General features: G+C 41.7%; 1 non-coding gene across 1 annotated transcript; it reads right to left on the bottom strand.

Annotated features, from left to right (window-relative positions):
- Window positions 1-18,606: 18,606 nt before the first annotated feature.
- On the bottom strand, window positions 18,607-18,680 carry TRNAT-AGU (transfer RNA threonine (anticodon AGU)). The gene has a single exon. It is a non-coding gene; the product is annotated as a tRNA-Thr (tRNA).
- Window positions 18,681-19,159: the final 479 nt, after the last annotated feature.

Below are 19,159 nucleotides of genomic sequence, written 5' to 3'. Positions count from 1 at the left end.
CTTTTGAACTAAGATAAGTTTTCTAAAGCCGGACTGATGAGAGAAATGTAAGAAAAAGAGATTCCTCAGTATCATCAGCTGTATTTGTTGTTGTTATTCTGTCATGTCTGACTCTTTGTGACCCCATTTTGGGGTTTTCTTGGCAAAGATACTGGAATGGTTTTCCATTTCCTTCTCCAGCTCATTTTACAAATAAGGAACTGATGTAAACAGGGTTAAATGACTTGCCTAGAGTCACACAAGCTAGTAAGTAAGTGTCTAGGGCTAGATTTGAACTCATGAACATAAGTGTCCTTGCCTCCAGGCCCAGCACTCTATCCCCTGTGCCACCTAGTTGTATTAACCAAACTGAAAAAAGACCACAGACTCACTCAATAAATTGGTACCTTATATAATCAGTTAATTTCTTGATTGATTAAAGGCAATTTGTGTTCAAGGGAAACTTTTTTAAAAGAGGTTTCTGTTTCCAAATTTTATATATTTATCTACATTATAAATTGACATTATAAAGTGGTAATAATCAAAATTATTTGGTACTAGCTAAAAATTGAAAAGTAGACCAATAAAACAGGCTAGAGAACTAGAAGCAATAAAAAATAGTAGCCCATTATTTGACAAATCCCAGAACACAAATTACTGGAAGAATGATTCCTATTTGATAGAACAGCTCAGAAAACTGGAAAGCAGTTTGGCAGAAACTGGATTTAGACCAGTGCTTATGCCACATACCACGATAAGCTCCAAATAGATATGCAACCTGAATGCAAATAGTTACATCACAAAACATAATTAGAGAGCAACAGATCATAGAATCATAGATAGAGAGTTGGAGGAGACTTGAAGGGTCCCAGGGATGCCTTTCACAGTTAGGGTTAGAGAAAAAATTCTTAACCAAATACAGACCAGAGGTAATTCTAAAAAACAAAACAATATATCTCTTTTTTTTTTTTAAAGGCAGTTGGCGTTAAGTGACTTGCCCAGGGTCACACAGCTGGTAAGTGTCAAGTGTAACAAATCTCAACTATATAAAATTACATAAACGTTTTCTTACATATAAAATCAATGCAAATAGAATATAAATAGAAACTGGCAAGTGGGAAAAAAATCTTTCCTTCAAATATCACTGGTAAAAGATATATCCAGATATACGAGGAATTGACATAAATATTTAAGACAAAGTGCCATTGCTCAATAGAGACATGGCGAAAGGGTACGAAAAAAGTTTTAAGACTTATTTTCATTGATATCTCTTGTTTTGACATTTCCATTTTTCCAAATATACCCCTATCCCAACCCTACCTAGGAATTCGTCCCTTCTAACAAAAAAAGAAAGAAAAAAATCATTTCAATGAAACCAACCAACATGCCAATTACGTCTGACAGTATAAGCAGCATTCTGTACCTATAGTCCTCCACCTTCAAAAAGAGGGAAGGAAGGTAAATTTTCTCATTCTTTTATTCTCCATTAGCCTTATACAGCATTCAGCTTGTTCTATTTTTCTTGCTGTTTCTATCGTTTTAGTTATTGTCTATGTTGTTTTTCTAATTCCACTTGCTTCACTCTGAATCATTTCATGTAAGTCTTCACATGCTTCTCTGAATTCTTCACATTTCTTGTTTCTTACATTGAAGTTATATAACATTACATCCACATGCCACCATTTATTTAATTATTCCCCCAATCAATGCGATCCTACTTTTTTTTCCGCATCTTTACTATCACACAAAGTGCTGCTCTGAATATTTTGGTGTATATGGAAAAATTTCTTCTGTTTTTTTTTTCATTTTATAGGGTTTTTTTTATCTCCTAGGATTATATGTCTAGTAGTAAAAATTGAATAAAAGGCTGTGGACACTTAAGACATTTTCATTTTACGTAATTACAATTGTCTGCTAGAATGGTTACAGAGGTGGGGAATCTGCAGCTTCAAGGCCACATGTGGCCTTCTAGGTCCTTGGGTGCAGCCTTTTGACTGAGCTCAAGTTTTATAGAACAAATTCTTTTATTAAAGGGATTTGTTCTGTGAAGCTTGGATTCAGTCAAAGGGCCACGCTTGAGGCCCTCACAGGCCACATGTGACCTCAAGGCTGTGGGTTCCCCACCCCTGGACACCAATCTGTAGCTTCACCAATGGTATACTGATATACCTATCTTTATGCAACCCCTCCAACATTAACTATTTCCATCTTTCATCATCTTTTCCAATTTGCTGGGTGTTAGATAAAACCTCAGGGTCTTTCTGATTTATATTTCCATTATTACTCATGATTTGGAATAATTTTTCATATTATTATCAATATTTTGTAATTCTTTTTGAGGACTATTTAGAAGACTTTTCAAAACAGTTGTCTATTAATCAATAACCACATAAAATATGCCCCAGATCATTAATAATAAGAGAAACACAATTACAACAACCCTAAAGTTTCCCTTCATAGCTTGCAAATGCTAGGAGCCAGGGATACAAATACAAAGAATTAAATAATCTTTACTCACTCACAAGGAATTTGCATGCTAAAGGGAAAGGCAAAAAATAATGAATACAAGTATATATTGAATAAATATTAAAAAATAAATACAAAGTTGGTCAGAAGTCAGGAAGATTCATCTTCCTGAATTCAAATCCAGCCTCAGACACTTACTAGCTATGTAAGGTTGGGCAAGTTACTTAACCCTGTTTGCCTCAGTTTCCTCACCTGTAAAATAAGATGGAGAAGGAAATGGCAAACCACTCCAGTATCCTTGCCAAGAAAACCCCAAATGGGGTCACAGGGAGTCAACTGAACAACAACAACAGAAGGGAAGACACTTGCATTTGGGGCAATCAGAAAAGGCTTCACAAACAAGGTGGTTAAGTGACTTGTCCAATGTCACACAGCTAATAAGTGTCTGAGGCTGGATTTGCATTCAGGTCTTCCTGACTCCAAGCCCGATGCTCTATCCATTTTTGACACCTAGCTGCCCTGCAAGAGGGAGATTAATATTGAGTCTGGAAATATAGGTTGGACCAGCTTGTGAAGGGCTTTAAAAGCTAAACAAAGAAGTTGATATGTTATCTTATCAGCAATGGGGAAACCACTGGAGTTTATTGAATAGGGGAGTGACATGGTCATATGTGCTCTTAAGAAAGATCATTGGCAGCAGTGTGTGGGATGGATTAGACCAGTGAGAGACAACCAAAAGGCTATTAAAATCATCTAGGCAAGAGGTACCTACATGAGTAGAGATAAGTAGTCGGGTGTGAAATAGATTATGGAGGTAGAAAAGGCAAGATTTGGAGAATGACTGGATATATGGGATGAGTGAGAGTGAGAGATAATACCAAGGTTAGGTAAACAGAAGGAAAGCTCTGGGAAAACAGAAGGAAAGTTTGGAAGAGGGAGGGTTGGGGAGGGTAAGAGAACAGTCCCATTTTAGACATGTTGAGTTTGGGATGTTCTGGGAATATCCAGTTTGAAATGTCCAATAGGTTATTAGTGATGCAGGACTGAAGCTCAGGTGGAGACTGGGGCATAGCCACAATAACTACAAAAATGTAAATAAAAAGGTCACTAAAAGGAAGGTCCGGGTAAATGAAAAATCAATAATGGTCTTATGGTAAATAAGTAAGGAAACCTCCCTCCCTCTTTTTGGCAGACAGGTGAAGACTAAAAGGACAAAATATTTCCTACATATTCACTGCATCAGTTGTTTTTGCTTAAATGTGTGTTACAAGGAAGGATTCAGTTCCATAAAGAATTGGGAGGGGGCAGGAGGAGAGAGAGCATGGAGTATATCCAAAATCAATAAAACATTTTAAAATAGATAAATAAATTGGATTCTGCTTCCAAACAGCTATTTCTTTGCCACAGTGTAGATGAGCTGGATTACATAATGAAAAACACCTGGACACTTTTCTCCCTCTCTCCCCTCCCTTTTTTGGGCACAGCTACAAGCATTTTGATCAACCTGTTCAACACAATGACTTACATGGGGCTAAAGCGACACACCTGAGTGAATGACCAAGGACATTTGGCATCATGTAGATATTGACAACTGACATCAAGTCCAATCAAGTCAATGAGCATTTATTCAGCTCTTACTAAGTGCCAGGCACTGGACTAATTTCCCAGATACAGAAAGAAAAGCAAAAACAATCCTTGCCCTTAAGGAGCACACACTCTAATGGGAGAGACAACCAGCAAACAACTAAGTTGGTAAAGGGTAAACTGGAGGAAATTTCAGGAGGTTAAACCAAGACAATAGAGTAGCAGAAAGCAATACAATGAGTTCCCCTCCCTGCCTACCAAAAAACATCCAATCAGGCCCACCAGACCAAATCCTGATGGATAAACTAAGCAATCTAAGAAAATCTAAGGAAAAAAATCACAGTTAGGGGCAGCTAGGTGGCGAAGTGGATAGAGCTCTGACCTCGGAGTCAGGACGACCTGAGTTCAAATTGGACCTCAGACACTTGACCTTATTAGCTGTGTCACCCTGGGCAAGTCACTTAATCCCAACTGCCTCACCAAAAAGCAAAAAAAAAAAAAAAAAAAAAAAAAAAAAGAACCACAGTGAGTTATTTTTTTCAGCCTAGGTCAGCATAGAGAGGGAGACCAGGAGATCTGCAGCCACTGGGGTGATGATCTGGCCAGCAGGGCACTCCAGAAGCAGGAAGCCCTGGACCTATGCAGGACCCCAAGTACAGGGCTCAGGAGCACATGCCAAATGGCAGTTTTCTGGTTCACTACACAGTTTGGGTCACAGATCCAGGGTGCACTGGAAGGGCCAGGGTGGAGGGGAGCTGACACTCAGGGAAGTCATTGCAGGCCCTCAGCTACGTACTGGGAAAAGAGCAAATTCAGAAACAAGTAGCAGCGATGTGGCTCAGACCCAGCCTCCCCACCCCAAGAGCAGAATGAGGTCTCCACTCCATCTTCTAACTCAATGTGAAGCCTGAGGCAGAATAAATAGGGGAGGCATCACAGATGAAAGCAAAGCCTACAATTCTGTCACTCGGGATCAGCAGAGCTTCCCAGACTCCTGACAGTGTACGAGTCCAGCAGAATGTCCTACTGATGAGACCAAATCCAAGTCAGAAACCCGCAGAGCTCAGAACAAGGGTGAAGCAGTCAGACCTTGCCACACATCAGAGCACTCTGGGAACAAGTCCCCAGTATGTGCTGTCCCTAGGATCCCAGAATAACAATGCTCAGCCCTAAAGAAAGCAGCAGTAAAAACAGCCCAGACTTTCTCTCCCAGAAACATGCAGAGCCCGGCCCTAACATCAAGTCTGACATCAGGACCTGGATCGGAAGAACGAGCAAACGACAACAACAAAAGAGAACCCCATCATAAAAAGCTGTTAGGGTGAAAGGGTCATTCAAGATCCTTTCCAGAAGCAGAGAAAGATTCCAAAATAACTGTAAGCTAAAACTTAAAGAAAAACTTGGCTTGGGTACAAATTCAACTAGAATTCCTGGAAGAAATAAGTTTTTTTAAAAGAGAGTTAAATGTTTTATAAGTGAAATGAGAACCCTAGAGGCAAAAATGGGGAAGGGGGCAGTAAAAATGAGAGCAATGGAAGAATGAATTAGAAAGGCCTAGGAGTGGTTCTATTATATCTTGATGATCTTAAGGAAAAAATGGAAGGAGTGGGAAAGAAGAATACATGAAGGGGAGGGAAGGGAAAGAAAGGTTAGGGGAAATTATCTCATGTAATCAGGATACATAAGTAGACATCCATATAAACAAGGAGGATAGAGTAGAGTGGAGTGGTTGACACTTGAACCTCACCATCATCTGAACTGGTCAAAGGAAGAAAAATCCACAGATAGGAACACACATATAGTTGTGTACAGAAATATATTTCACTCAACACAGAAGGGAAAGGGGAAAAGTGAAAGGGGGGAATTGAAGGGAAGATAAATTAAGGGGAGGGCAGCTAGGTGGTGCAGCGGATAGAGTGCAGCACCCACAGTCAGGAAGACTCATCTTCCTGAGTTAAAATCTGGCCTCACATACTTACTAGCTGTGTGACCCTGTGCATGTCACTTAACTCGTTTGCCTCAGTTTCCTCATCTATACAATAAGGTGGAGAAGGATATGGCAAACCACTCCAGTATCTTCACTGAGAAAACTCTAATTGGGGTCACAAAGAGTCAGGCACAATTGAAAAATGACTGAAAACAAGATTAAGGGAGGGACTAATCTGAAACAAAAGAAACTCTAAGGATGTATAAACATATTTATAGCTTCTTTTGAAATTACAAAGAACAGGAATCTGAAAGGGTGACCAAAAATTAGGTGATGGCTAAACAAGTTATGGTATATAAATGTGATAGAATACTACTGTGTCATAAGAAATGATGACGGGGATAATCTCAGAGAAACCTGGGAAGATTTTGTATGAACTGATGCAGAGTAAAGTAAGCAATATCAGGAGAATAATTTATATGATAACAATAGGTAAAGACAAACAACTCTAAAGATGAAGCATACCACTCAACTCCTGCCAGAGAGGTGACAAAACTTAAAAAGCAGAGACACATACATATTTGGGTTTAGCCAATATGGGAATTTGTTTTGTCAGACTATGCACATTTATGCTGAGGTTTTTGTTGTATGTTGTTCAATGGGGTGGGGGAGGGTGCTGCAGTGGGATGAACAGATTATAAATGCATGTAGAAATAAACAAATGTTTGAATTTTTTTATAAAGGAAACCTAGAACTTAGATTACCTGAGTATAGTATCCATGAAAAGCCCAGAGGAACAGCCACTTTGGAAATCATAACGGGTTTATCTCTTCCCACTTAACCTGAAAATGAAGATGGATTTAAGACCCCCCACACACACACCTAAGAATGACAAAGAAATCCTTAACACATTTTTTTTCTTCAGCTTCTGAAGACTTACAGGTCTGACTATTTTTGCCCCCCTCGGGTGATTTTTAATGTTTCATGCAGATTCTTGGAAGTCTTGCTGTGGTTCTGGCAAACCCTCAAGCTATGGAGATGCTAGCCAGAATCAATATTCATTACTGTTGTTCTTTATTCATTATTTTCTGCCAAATTCAAAGCTGGAAGGGAACTTTTTCATTATTAGAGATCATCTAGCCCATCCCCCTCATCTTGCAGATAAGACCCAGAGAGTTTCAGTGACTTGCCCAGAGTTATTCAAACTACTGTCTGGGGCAGGATTTTAATTCAGATCTGTCTGATTATAAACCCAACACCTAGTTCCTACATCATATTTTATCTTCTATTGCCCTAAGATGACAGCTCTGGAGGTGGAAGGGGCCCTGTACAAAACTGACTTTTGACAGAAGAAAAAACAAACTCATGAGTAATAACCAAGCTTTAAAAAATTCTGGTTTTCATCAGGTCTTCCCTAGAGCAAGCCATAGGAATGGCTAATTTTCTCATTTTTGTCTATATTCCAAAGACTGGGGACATTTCAACAGGGATTTATTTATCACAGCCTAGCCTACGCATCTACAAAATGCTTTTACTCTTTCCTGTCAAAAGCCTCAGAGGTCTGAGTGATGGAAAGTTCAAGTGAGGGTCCCTGCAACAGCCCCCAAGCTGCCTCTGGCTGTGATGAGTTTCCAAATGGAGGATATAACACTTTTACTTTGCCAGAAGGCCTGTGGGTAGGGAAACACATTTCAGAAGCTCTTGCTGCTGAAACTTACTACTGACAGTCTTTACATCCAACCTTTGTTAGTGACCTCTTCAGCACTCAAGGATGGATGGGGCTGAAGGCAAAAGAAGGCCAGGCAGGAGCAGATGAGTCATTCTTTCAGCCAGTGAGCCAGCCTGTGGGAAAGGGAAATAGAATCTTTTCATTTGTGATCCTTATCTGGAGGCTTTGGATACAAAGCCATAGCACTGGGCTCTTCAAGAACTCCCAAACACCACAAGTATTTTTCAGTGGGAATAAAATGAAGGATCTCTGCCATTGGCTGTTTTGTGCCAGGCTTTGGGACTCAACAGAGCTATGAACTGCATCATTCCTCAACTGAGGAACCCAAGCAGCACCAATGACTTCCCTCTCTTGTCTGACCTTTGACAGTGAATCCTGGGAGATGAGAATTCTCTAATTTACTCACAAAATATGACCTGTTAGAGAAGGCCATAATCTGACTTGCTCTGTCTCCTTTCCTTTATCAAATTTAGCTGAACTGTCATTGATGCTTTTCGAATTGTCCAAAGCTATTCAAACCAAAAGTCAAATATGGTCAACAAACATTTAGTGCTTACTATGTGCAGGACACTCTACTAAGCGCAGGGGACATAAAGAGAGGCAAAATGGTCTCTGCTCTCAAGGAGTTCACAATCTAATGAGAGAGACAACATGAAATCAATTATATGCAAATAAAATATATTCTGGGGAAAGTAGAGGTAATTTCAGAGGGAAGGCACTAAAATTAGGTTGGACTGGGACAGGCATCTTGCAGAAGGTAGGATCAAGGGGAAGACATTCCAGGCCTAGAGGGAAATCAGTGAAGAGACACAAAGGTAGAAAATGCAATGTCTTATGAGAGCAACAGTGAGGAAGAGAGAATTTCACTGGATCACAGAATACATGGAGAGGAGTAAGGTATAAGAAGAGTGGAAAGGTAGGAGAGGTCCAGGTAACAAAAGGATTTAAAAATCAATTTTTAAAATTTAAAAACCAAGAGGAATTTCTATTTGATCCTAGATATAATAGGAAGTCAGTGGAGTTTATTGAATAGGGGAGTGACAATGTCAGGCCTGAACTTTAAGAAGATCACTTTGGTAGCAGAGTGTAGAATGGGCTGGAGTGGGGAGAAACTTGAAGCAGGGAGGCCAAACACAAAGCTATTGCAATGGTTCAGGTGCGAGGTGATGAAGAGAGCCACCAAGATGGCGATTATGTCAGAGGACAGGGAGAAAAGTTGGTAAGGATGACACCTAGGTTGTGAGCCTGGATGACTGGGAGAATGATGAACCCCTCAACAGTAATGGGAAAGTTAGGAAGAGGGGAGAGGCTTAAAGGAAGGATGATGAGTTCAAGAGTTAAAGATACCTACAAACCATCCAGTTGGAGATGTCTATTACGATGCTGGAGATTCAAGACTGAAGGTCAAGAGAGAGGTTAGGATCGGATAATTAAATCTGAAAATCATCTGCGTAGAAATGATTATTGAATCCATGAGAGCTAATGAGATCACTAAGTGAAATAGTACAGAGAGAGAAGAGGGCCCAGGACAGAGCCATGGGGGACACCCACAGTTAGAGGATATGACATGAATGAAAATTCGGCAAAAGAGAGATCAGAAAGAAAGGAGGAGAAGCAAGAGAGGGCAGTTGTCATAACCTAGAGCATCAAAAGCGAGGTCAAGAAGGTTGAAGACTAAAAAAAAAGGTGATTAGAACATTATTACACAGATCATTTCCTCCTTTTCTATGTATTCCACCTCAGAGAAACAGGTAAAGGAGAAAAGAAACGACTGAAAAGGAACCAATACAAAATAAAATCCAAATTGGGGGGGGGGGGAAGTCCTTATAACAAAATGTTTCATAGGATCAAAGATTTAGAATTGAAAAGGACCTTAGAAGGTCATCTATTCCAACTTCTTCATTTTACAGATGAGGGAACTGAGTCCCAGAGAGGTTAAGTGACTTGCCTACAGTCATGCAGGGAGTAACAGAGCTGGGATTCTAACCCAAATCCTCCAACTCCAAAATCCAGCTCTCTTCCCAATGGATCAAGCTTTATTATTTTCATATGTCTAATTTCCCTGACAAACATTCATCTATGATTTATTCCACAGTGTGATTTGTATAATTTGGAATCAATTAACACAAATAATGTTACATACCTTTTCAAAGAAACTCTTGTCTCATTATCTCAGTAGCAGCAGATAGTGATACTGGGGGAAAAGCTCTATCTCAAAATAAATATGGAGTAGAACTGAATCCCTTTTTTTTTTAAACAAAGACCAAATGCTACCTTTTCAAAAAGCCTGTCACAACAAGCATTTTCTATACATCTGCAATGGTTTTTACTCATTCTGAATTCTAATTTATGAACTGAACTTAACGAGGCCCATTCTTTAGTTAAGCAAATGAGGCCCAGAGAGAATAGTAATATCAATTTCCCCCAAAGACCTCTAAAGGACTATCTAGAAAATGCCATCTTCACTGTACTGAATGGTCCCTAATAACCTCAAAACGAGGGACTGCAGCTTCTAACAGAGAATAATTTAAGCCCATGAATTAGCCTGCACACAAGAATGATATTCCGAGAGGCAGACACAAGCAGTTATTAAGTTCTGTCCACAGTAGTCACACCATCCTCTTAACACTGGGTAGTGCACAAAAGGTTATGGGTCACAAAACAGACATTTCCCCCTTCTCTCCCACAAGGTAATTTCCATTCACTGTATAACACCTTCATTACAAAGGATAGCTGTGTGTTGTATTAGGGAAAAGAAAGGGGGAGGGGAGATTATAAAAACAACCTCTGAACTAGTTGGTCAATTTTACCTAAGTCAAAAAAAAAAAGGAAAATACTAATTTGTTATTTTATGATATTTGTTTGAATAACTTTTTTTCTTCCATGGCATTCATTTCCATATCCAAGGCAGGGGATGGGAAGTCAGTTCTATTATTGCTTAATTTGGTGTTACTTGAGCAAGTCCACGTGCAAAGCAATCCAGGCAACTGGCCCATTTCATCAATGAGCTGTTGTTTTTGAGAAGCACTATCTTTGACATAAGCAGATTGTAAATCATGGTTTGTTTCCTCACTAACACAACAGATGTACCAAGTTCAGAGGATGGGCAAAAATGGTGCTGTATCTTCTGCTGTCTGATAAAATTCACCCAGGAAATGCTGAAACTTACTGAATCCAGCCAAGCCTGACCCACACTGGTCACTGTTTGTCTAACCCACAGTCTCAAAAGAGCCCACCCCTTTCATATCTGCCAATATGTCCTTGTTGACCCAACCTGAACCAGCCTGACCAGTTTCCTGTGCCATTCCTGTAGAGATCAGAAGGGATAAAGGACCGGAAACTCTTCACTAATAAGCTTTTGGAGCTCTAATAAAAACACAAAAGGCTGCACTTAAATAAAACTTAGCAAATATACAGAAATAAAAGAGATCAGAAGGGGACACAGAGTAAAGAAGCTATAATTAACATCATATTAAAGCTCAAATTGTTTTCTTTTACCAATATGTAAATAGCACATTCCATTTTGCATTTTAGTCTTTATTTTGTTTTCATTTGTTGAGATTATTACTGTTTATAATCATTTTTTTAAAAATCAACACTATAACATATACCAAAATAAAGTCAAAATGGGTTCATGACTTAGACATAAAGGCTGATACCATAAGTAAACTGGGAGAACAAGGAATAGTTTACCTATCAGATCTATGGAGAACAGAAGAATTCATGACCAAACAGGAGATAGAGAACATTATGAAAAGCAAAATGGATCATTTTGATTACATTAAATTGAAAAGTTTTTGCACAAACAAAGCCAATGCAGCTAAGATTAGAAGGAAGGTAGAAAATTGGGAAAGAATTTTTACAACCAGTCTCTCTGATAAAGACCTCATTTCCAAACTATATAGAGAATTAAGACAAATTTATAAGAACACAAGCCATTCCCCAATTGATAAATGGTCAAAGGATATGAACAGACAGTTCTCAGATGAAGAAATTAAAGCCATCTGTACTCATATGAAAAAATTCCCTAAATCACTATTGATTAGAGAGATGCAAATCAAAACTCTGAGGTACCACATCACACCTATCAGATGGGCCAACATGACAAAACAGGAAAATGATAAATGTTGGAGAAGATGTGGGAAAATTGGAACACTAATACATTGTTGGTGGAGTTGTGAAATGATCCAACCATTTTGGAGAACAATTTGGAACTATGCCCAAAGGGCTACAAAAATGTGCATACCCTTTGATCCAGCAATAGCACTTCTAGGGCTATATCCCAAAGAGATCAAACAAATGGGAAAAGGAGGCACATGTACAAAAATATTCATAGCAGCTCTTTTTGTGGTGGCAAAGAATTGGAAATTGAGAGGATGCCCATCAATTGGGGAATGGCTGAGCAAGTTGTGGTATATGAATGTAATGGAACCACTATTGCGCTATAAGAAATGATGAACAGGCTGACTTCAGAAAAATCTGGAAAGACTTATATGGTCTGATGCTGAGTGAAGTGAGCAGAACCAAGAGGACTTTGTACACAATAACAGCCACGTTATGCAATGACTAATATTGTTGAACTGAACCCTTCTCAGCATTACAAGGATCTAAGACATCTCCAGAGGCCTCGGGATGGAAAATGCTGTCCACATCCAAAGAAAGAACTACAGAAGTCGAATTGCTATCACTTATTTTTACCTTCTGTTGAGTTTTGTTTCATCTTTCTGATGGTTCCTCCTATTGGTTTTAATTTTTACTTACAACTTCACGAATGTGAAAATATATTTAATGGGTATGTAAATGTAAAGCCTATATCAGATTGTGCACCGTCTTGGGGAAGGGGTGGGGAGGAAGGGGGAGAAAAATTTTCAACTCAAAAGCATATGGAAGTGATTGTTGATAAATCAAAATAAATTAATAAAATTTTTTAAAAATCACCAATATGCCATGCTAAAGCATAGAGCTGGAGTGAAACTTAGGCTAAAGCTTATCTCTTCTTGTCTCCACAAAAGGGAGAAAACACGAAAATGACATCTTGCTTCTCTCTCCCTTCCATACCCTTCCTCAAATGGATGAATGGTAGTCTGCTGAGGTACTGGTGGTAGGCCCAGCTTCAGCCTTGGATAAGGATATTCTGAGGGACAGACCATGAATGCTTTTTCCACCTGAGGAGGAGGGACTTCTCCTGGCTGCAGGAGGAGGGTTCAGTGATAGCTTCCACTTAATAACACAACGTGCGGAGCTCAGGTGGGGACCTGGTGAAGTACCTACCTGCTCAGGCTCAAAGAATAGAATCTGAGTGGATGAACTGACTAAAATTGACCAGTAATTTCATTTTTGGTATGTTACCTTTCCCAGCTGGTTGCACAATGCTCCCAGGAACCTCATTACCAGGAACTTCATCATCCTGCAAGTTCACATCAGCGTTGGTACTCACACTTCACCAGTATCCTCATCTCCTCTGATTGGAGCTTTTCCCCAAACCTCCATTTAAGAAAAGGGCCTGAGCCAGTCATTTGCTTTTTTGTTTGTTTGTTTGTTTGTTTGTTTTTAGGCAATTGGGGTTAAGTGACTTGCCTAGGGTCACACAGCTAATAAGTGTCAAGTGTTTGTTCTGAGGGCGCATTTGAACAGAGGTCCTGCTCACTTCGGGGCCGGTGCCCTATCCACTGCGCCACCTAGCTGCCGCACCAGTCATTTGTTGTTTAGCCATTTTTCAGTCATGCCCAACTCTTCCTGCCCCTTCTGAAGTTTTCTTGGCAGAGACACTGGAGTGGTTTTCCATTTCCTTCTCCAGCTCATTTTACAGATGAGGAAACTGAGGTGAACTGAGTTAAGTGACTTTACCAGGGTCACATAGCTAGTAAATTTCTGGGACTGGATTTGAACTCACAAAAATATGTCTTCTTGACTCCAAGCCTGGCACTACACAAACCAGCTGCCCCACATAGTACAAGCCTGGTACGTAGTAGGTACTTAATGTTTATTGACTGTAGCTAAAACAAATATTTGCAACAAGAGAAAAATCACATCCTAATTGGCCGCTGTGCTAAATCAGCAGATCTTTTCTTCAAACTTCTTTGGTTTCTCTTCCATTTGAACACTCCTGGAAATGAATTTAGAGAGTTGCAAGGAAGTTCCCAGAACTAAAAGTGATGGGAACACTGTGAAGGATGAACCAGGCTCTTTTAAAAATACAGACCAGAATCTGGGTCACAGTTCTGGGTGGTGATCCCGGGGCTAGGAAGAGTGCTGGCATGGTGGAGCTTGTAGTGGTGGTAGAAAGGGAATTCTCCTCACAGTTCCAAAGCAGAAAAGCGTGCTTGTGGTCACTCATAGACCAGAGCACAGGCCAGGAAAGGAGTAAACACCTTTGCCCTTGATCATAGTGCCTTGGAAGAACTAAAAACTTACAGGGCCCTAGAAGTATCTCTGAAAACAGCTGCACAAAAGCTTGGGACAATACATTCTCCACACTGGAAGCAGATCCCTACCTTAACAAAGAGTTTAAAACTCAAGTAATTGGCTGGGATCCATGAGCAAATCTTTCTTTGGTGACAAAGAAGATCAAAACATACAACCAGAAGAAGACAACAAAGTCAAAGCTCCTACAACCACAGCCTCCAAGAAAAATATGAATCAGTCCCAGGGCTTGGAAGAGCTCAAAAGGGATTTTGAGAAGCAAGTAAGGGAAGTAGAGGAAAAACTGGGAAGAGAAATGAGAGTGATGCAAGGAAATCATGAAAAACAAGTCAACAGCTTGCTAAAAGAGACCCAAAAAAATAATGAAGAAAATAATACCTTAAAAAACAGCCTAACCCAAATGGCAAAAGAGGTCCAAAAAGCCAGTGAGGAGAAGAATGCCTTAAAAAGCAGAGTTGGCCAAAAATAGAGACCAGAGGGGGTAGCTAGGTGGCAGCTAGGTGGGGCAGTGGATACAGCACCTGCCCTGAAGTCAGGAGGACCTCAGTTCAAATCCAGCCTCAAACCAAACACTTGACCCTGGGCAAGTCACAACCCCAACTGCCTTAAAAAAAAAATACAAACTAGACTGGATTGCTTAGTGTACCTGGAGTCACACTGGACCATCACATGGCATCCCCATGAGAAAGACAGATCATAAGCTCACCTTGGCTGCAGGAGAATTCCTTATCAGTGTCTTGCATGTCTGGGGCCCAGAGACCACCAAAAGAAACAAAGGCCTCCATCTCTTGGCTCCATGTGCTTTTATATCAGCTGGCCACATTTTCCTCCTCCCCTCTTGTACTCACTCCTCACTTTCACTCTTTAGACCCTGATTTCCTTCAAAAATCAACTCAAGCACCCTCTTCAAAGAGAAACTTTTTCCTGTTCCCTGAAAGAGCTAATGACCTCCTCCCACCAAATCACCTCCAATTTATTTTATATGTAGTTACACATGTACATGTTGCCTCCCTTAGGGACAGAGTAAGTTCCTTGAGGGCAGCAGCTGTTTCATTTTTATCCCCAGTGTATCTCCAGTGGTTGGAACAGCACCTGGCACAGAGTAGGCTTAAGTGATTGGAAGCAGACAAAGTAGGAGTTGCCAGGGAAAAGCTTCTATACACAGAAGGGACTGTATGCCTGTATCGGAAAGGTGTTTGTGGGACCCTTGCAGAATGAGCGGAGGGGGTCCTCTTTTAGATCAGAGTATACAACCGTTCCCGACTCAGTTACAAATTGTCTCCAACACAACCCTCGGTCACAGGGACCAAAGGACCAGTTAGCAGTAGCTGTGTTATCGTATCAAAAAGCATATCCCCAAGAGGCCCTGATTAATAATAAGTTAACTAAAATATTCATTAATAATAAATACATTAATAATCAAATTAATGACAAAAACTAGGAAAATAGACCATGGTACAGTTAAAAGACTACTGACTCTGGAGACAAAGGGGCATGGTTCAAATCTCGCCTGTAACAACTTCCTCTGTGCATCCTCAGGACATGATAACTGCCTTGGGCTTCACATTCCTCATCTGCAAAATGTGGGGTTTGGAGTGGAAGTTCTATGGCCTCATCTAGCTCTAGGGAGGATAAGAAAAGGCTATCTATGCATCAATGGGTAAACTTCAAACTAACAAACCTTGGTTACAACTTTGTAGTACACATCTGAAATTCCAGGTTTCTCCAAAAAATGTTGGTACAATATTTCCTGATGCCAAAATATGCAAAAAGGACCAACATGGAACAGGAGAGTAATTTCTGTGTGCACTATCATATGCATCTTTCGAATTCTGGTTACTAGTGGTATAGTGGAAAGGAAGTTCAATTTGGTGTCTAAAGACCTGGGTTCAAATCCTGACCCAACCTCTGTGACCTTAGCCAAGGCCCTTAATCTCTCTGGCCCTAATTCCCCATTGGTAAAATGAGGGCTTTGAACCAGGTGACCTTTAAGGTCTCTTCCAATTTTAAATCTGTGGTCCTATGACTTTGGGCACAATTCTTCCCCAACATAATCTGCTTAAAGAGCCTTTTAAATTAAGAGAAATCACGTATCATTTCTTAACTAATAAACCACTTTTATCAAACTGATTAATCTTGTACTCACTGGAAAACTAAAGGCCCCAAATAGCAGCAGCAATTTCCTCTAAAATTAAATGAAAACACCAAAATAAACCCTCAGTTGGTAGTTAATAGCCAAATGATATTATGTATCAAGACTCTGAATGGCATTAAAATAGGGACTGAACAATAGTGTCCCCAAAGAGCTAGGAACACAAAGCAGTCTACAACGGCTGTTCATGTAACAAAAACCTTCACTTAGTCAACTACCCAAGGCTGCAATGCTGCTCAACTGTCAGCCAGATATTTTTAGTTAGAAACAGATCTGTAAACTGCCAAAAATTAAGACGGGGTGAGGAGACAAGTTACACTCGGTGAGTTTCTGCCCCTTTCCCTAAGACATTGATTTTGGGGGGATCTTTATTGTGGGAAAAAATGTTATTTCAAAAGAAAAGTGAAAAACTCCAGTCTTAGAGCAGTCAATGGGGATCTCAACACCCTCCAAGACCAGTTTTACTGTTGGTGCTTCCAAGAAATGTGTGGGTGAGAAGCCACTAGCAGCCTGAGGCCCAAACCTAACAGCTGCACTGTTACTAACTGAGGTCATTACCAGCCACACTTCAATTCATGACTTCCGGGTAAAGGATGTTGGCAGCTGGCAAAGTGAGAGAGTAAATGGTTATTGTCCTTCATTCTCCAACAGGACCAAAATGACCTCACTATGTTGGGGTCAAGGTACAGTGTGTCTGACTGTGGCTGATCAGATCAAGATAAGCTCAGAAGGCTCAAATAGTCGATATGCCTCAGGAGATAGTATTTGGACAGGAACAACTGGAGCTCAGTCTCTTGGGCTCGGTGGTCTGAGTGCCTCCTTCATTTAGCAGCTGAAGCACAACTGGACACAGCCACACCTTTCAAGTGCCCATGCTGCATCTGGCCAGACTCTGGAACACATGGATCCCGTGCATGGGATGGCATTGGAAAAGAGAGGACATGAGAATGGACAGGACTATCCGTACAAAAATACACTTTTATGGAGGAAAATAAGTCTCTCCTTCCTTCACTGATGAACTTCTCCAAGGTAGGGAAGTTACAACACCTGAAGCCCCACCCCATTCCCACACAATAACATTTTAAGGGAGGAAATGGCATGTTGGAAGGTCTATCTTTAATACACATTTCCCACATTAATTGCACTATCCTTTCATTTTTCCCTCAGTCCCACAAATTACTAAGTGGTTGCCTAGTGGAGAGAGTGCAGAATTTGGAGCTAGAGAATTTGAATTCAAATTTCATCTCCGCCACCAATTCGACCTTGTGTAAATCAAAACAACTCTTCTGGACCTCAGTTTTTCAAATGCAAAATTGGCGACTTCTAAGGCCCCTTTCCAGTTTTGAATCTGTCATCCACACCCCGTCCTTGTGGCCTCCTGCACTGGGCATCATCCCTCAAACTGCTCCCTGCTCCTTCCCTTACCAAAGCCTCAAACAGGCTCTGACCCTGACCATTTCCCTCCCTCTCACCCCTAAATGATTTATCATCCCTTGGCCCAGAAATGTTTCCATTTCCTTGCCTTACTTAGAGCCCCAAACACCCTCTTCACCCCTAGGTCCGAAATTGTCTCCATTCTCTCCTTTCTAGACAGGTTATGCCCAAATTCTTCCCTCAGAGCCCCCCCAAAATCTCCTGAGCCCTGAGACCTCCAATGCGTTTCCATTTCAGTCCTTCCCCATCAAACACTCTCTGACCCTTTAACCCCAAATTTCTCCCTCAGAGCCCCCCTCTGAGCGCTAGGGCCCCCAATTCTCCTCCATTTCAGTTCTTCCCATCCTCAAATCCCCCAGGACCCCTGAGCCCTCTCCCTCATTTCATTCCCTCCATCCCCAAATATCCTCTGCCCCCCGCCACCACTCCCTCCAGCCTGTTCCCTAGGCGCGCCAAACACTTTGGCCCCCAAAAAAAGTCTTCCCCCCTCCCTGGAAGCTGCACTTTGTGACCCGTCTCCTCCTGCCCCTCAGTGATCCCCACTCCTCCATGCTCCCCACCTTCCTGGCCCTGCCCCAGGAGGCGCAGTGAACCCCCCACGCCCTTGCACCCCCACACCCCAACCCCGGTAGCGCAGCCCTCACCTTGGCTCGGGGTTCTGGACTCGGGGCTCTGGACTCGGGGCACGAGGATCCCCGTGGACTCAAGGTTCGGGGCCCCTCTCGGGCTCGGGATGCAGCTGGCTAATAAAAAGGAGCGGTCCGAAAGCTGGCGCTTGCCCCTCAAAATGCAATCCTAACCCTAACCCTACCTGCCCGCTTCTCCGGGACTCCCCATCTCCAGGCGGCATAAAATGAGGTTGGTTTTTTTTTCTTCTGCGTTAGGGCAAAAAAGAAACACCCGGAGTCCCGTAGGCACCGCTGGGATTCGAACCCAGGATCTCCTGTTTACTAGACAGGCGCTTTAACCAACTAAGCCACGGCGCCGCCCGCAGAAGGAGCGCGAGAATCTCCTCCCCATCGCTGTTGCCCTCGCAAGGCCTCTCTGGCCCCGCCCCGCCCCGCCTAGCCCCGCCCCTCCTCGCCTCGCCTAGCCCGACTTGGCTCAGCTCAGCCCAGCCCAGTTCTACCCAACCCAAGCCGGCTCAGCTCAGCTCAGCTCGCCTGTTTCGCGGCCCAGACACCAGCCGAGGAGTCACTAACCCAGGCCAGTCAAAACACGACTGCATCATCCCCAGGAGCTGAGAGCACTCGCAGGAACGAGTGTCTTTGCAGCGTGGAGCAGCGCGGAGCAGCGCGGCTCGTGTTCTCCAGCGTCTGCTCCTCCACTGGAAAACTTACAAAATCGATCTCAAGGCCCACGCATGTGTGCATGTATGCATTCATGCATTCATGCATGTAGGCATAGGGATGCTTATGTCCTAAGCTATATTCAGGCTTTACGCGTGTGGGGATCAGTTAGCATT

This window comes from Phascolarctos cinereus, unplaced genomic scaffold (genome assembly GCF_003287225.1).
Source record: "Phascolarctos cinereus isolate Bilbo 61053 unplaced genomic scaffold, phaCin_HiC Scaffold_2;HRSCAF=192, whole genome shotgun sequence".
Classification (NCBI taxonomy): Eukaryota; Metazoa; Chordata; class Mammalia; order Diprotodontia; family Phascolarctidae; genus Phascolarctos; species Phascolarctos cinereus.
Note: the sequence above shows the minus strand (reverse complement) of the source record. Positions and strands in the feature narration are given on the sequence as shown.